The sequence below is a fragment of the Schistocerca americana genome, unplaced genomic scaffold (genome assembly GCF_021461395.2).
Source record: "Schistocerca americana isolate TAMUIC-IGC-003095 unplaced genomic scaffold, iqSchAmer2.1 HiC_scaffold_376, whole genome shotgun sequence".
Classification (NCBI taxonomy): Eukaryota; Metazoa; Arthropoda; class Insecta; order Orthoptera; family Acrididae; genus Schistocerca; species Schistocerca americana.
The window spans coordinates 22,501-25,000 of NW_025726100.1; the positions used below are offsets into that span (position 1 = coordinate 22,501).

Below are 2,500 nucleotides of genomic sequence, written 5' to 3' on the forward strand. Positions count from 1 at the left end.
TCGGGAGATGACGTCCAGCTGCTCCACCAGGTGGCGTCGTGGGTTGAAAACGCAGCGACCAGCGGTGGAGAATTGCAGTCCCAGGTACCGGAAGGTTTCACCCACACGTAGGGCGGGCACGGTGGCGTTGCCCGCTTTGAAGGTAACGTCGGCGTCGACCTTCACCTTCTTGTCGCGCCCAGACGCGACTAAGGCGAGGGTGAAACACTTCCGGGCGTTGATCTGCAGCCCCAGATGGGCGAGGGCTGCGACGGCTGCGTCGATGAGGGACTGCAATCCCCTCGCGGTCGATGCAAAAAGCAGGACGTCATCTGCGAAGGCCGCAGCGTTAACTCTGCGACCAAGGATCCGAGCTCCGATGTGGGAGGGAAGTTGACTCAAAACATAGTCCACCGCAAAATTGAAAAGGAGGGGGGAGAGGGGGTCACCCTGACGCACACCCCTAGCCGGCTGCAGGGGCACGCCCACGTCGGCGCCGCCCGCTATCACCGTCGTGCTACCCTCGTAACACCTTTCGACGTACTCAATAAAGCAATCCGGCAGGCCATGAGCCCTCAGCACGGGGCGGAGGGCGGCATGGTCCACCGAATCGAACGCTTTAGAGACGTCGATCGATGCCACAAAAACAGAGCGACAGGAGCGGACTGCGTCGGTGAGAGCAGTGTCCAAGATGAAGGTGTTTTCCAACATCCCATCCCGGGGGATGAATGCCCGCTGACGTTCGTCCACAGCACATGCACGCATCAGGCGTGACGCGAGAACCTTGTGAAAGGTCCGCGCCAACACCGAGCAGACCGTAATGGGGCGAAAGTCAGCGGGGGATGTTGGTGCAGCCGTTTTGGGGAGAAGTGACGTCCGGGCGCGAAGCAGACGCTCGGGGAGGGCGCGGGCCAGGAGGAAGAGGTTCAAGAGTTTCACCAGGACTTCATGCGGCAGGCGCCGCAGCTCCGCTGGAGTCAGGCCGTCCGGCCCGGCTGCCGATCCCCTGGGCGGCAAGGCAGCAGCGACCTCCTCACGTGTGACCGGCCCCCATAGGCACTCAGGAGCGACAGGCTCCGAGTGCGGGAGAAGGCGGTCACGGATGAAGCCGGCGGTGGAGATCGGCTTCTTCGTGAAGAGGTCCGCCCAGAAGTCCAGCAGACCGGGGATGTCGGGTGGCGGCTGCAGCAGGGTGCCGTCCAGCAAGCCGCGCACGCAACGCGCACGCGACCTACGGAAGGCGTCCTGTGTCCGCGCGTATTCCCAGCGGCGCCGCTTGCGCTTCTGCAGCGGCGGGGCGGCAGGCGGCCGCTTGGATGGTTGGCGCGGCCGCTGTGTCCTGGTGATCGACCTCTCCCCCCTGGACCCGACCGACGCAAGGGCATCCGGGAGCATGCCCAGGATGACATCGGGCGGCGTGCCCCGCCCCAGACCAATGACTCGATCCAGGGCAGAGAAACGCTGGGCGGAAGCAGGTAGCCCCGCCAGATGCTCCCAGATGGCGGCGTCAGTCGGCCCCTCCGGCGGCGGCCCGGTGGTGTCGGCCGCGAAGTCCTCGGCTGCGTCGACGGGCGGCGCAGCGGCCTCGCCCGCGTCAGGCAGCGAGCTCGCTGCTCCACGGCGGGACGCCGGCTCTTCACCCCGACCGATCTCAAGTGCCTCCATGAATTGGCGGACAAGCTGCTTGTGGGCAGCTTGCCGCCGTCGGCACTTGATTGCCTCAAGCGTTCGGTCGGGGAACATCCTGGTAAGTTCTTGATTTACAAAGAAGAACCGGGCGTCCCTCTCGAGGAACAGTTCGGCCTCTGCCTTGGCGAGCGACAGGACTTCTTCCTCCGTCCACCTCGCGCGATGCCTCTCCGTCACGATCTCAGCGTTGGCGGCCGCAGGGTGTTGGCGGCGGCGATGGACCCCGAGACCGTTCTTCGTGGTAAAAGTGCGGTGGCACTCACTGCAAGCAAAGGGAGCTACACAAACTATCGCATTTTCGTTACGGCCGGTTGGCCGGATAGGTGCTGGGGTAGCTGGGGTGGCACCTTCAGCGGAAGGGCCACCATCTCTTGTTTCTTGTCGGCTGCCCCCAACTATAAGGGATAATGCGAGGGGGGGCTGGTAACCCCCCCAAGCCCCAGGTGCGGTCTTCCACTCTGCGAAAATCAGCGGGCCCACGAGAAGGGGAGAAGACCGCAGGAGAGGAGAGGCTAAGAGGGCTAGGCCCATGTATTGCGCATCACTCTCCCTGTAACTATAACCCAAGGAAGGCACCTCGCAGCAGCAGCACGACTACATCAAGACCGCACTTCGAAAAGCCAAGTCCGGATGCAGCCACACCGCCGCCACTTGGCCACCTTAAGAGAGTCATAGTTACTCCCGCCGTTTACCCGCGCTTGCTTGAATTTCTTCACGTTGACATTCAGAGCACTGGGCAGAAATCACATTGCGTCAACACCCGCTAGGGCCATCGCAATGCTTTGTTTTAATTAGACAGTCGGATTCCCCCAGTCCGTGCCAGTTCTGAGTT

At 63.0% G+C, this 2,500-nt stretch overlaps 1 pseudogene; it reads right to left on the bottom strand.

Moving 5' to 3' along the window:
* Positions 1-2,500, bottom strand: part of LOC124581864 — a 7,954-nt pseudogene that overhangs the window by 2,743 nt on the left and 2,711 nt on the right.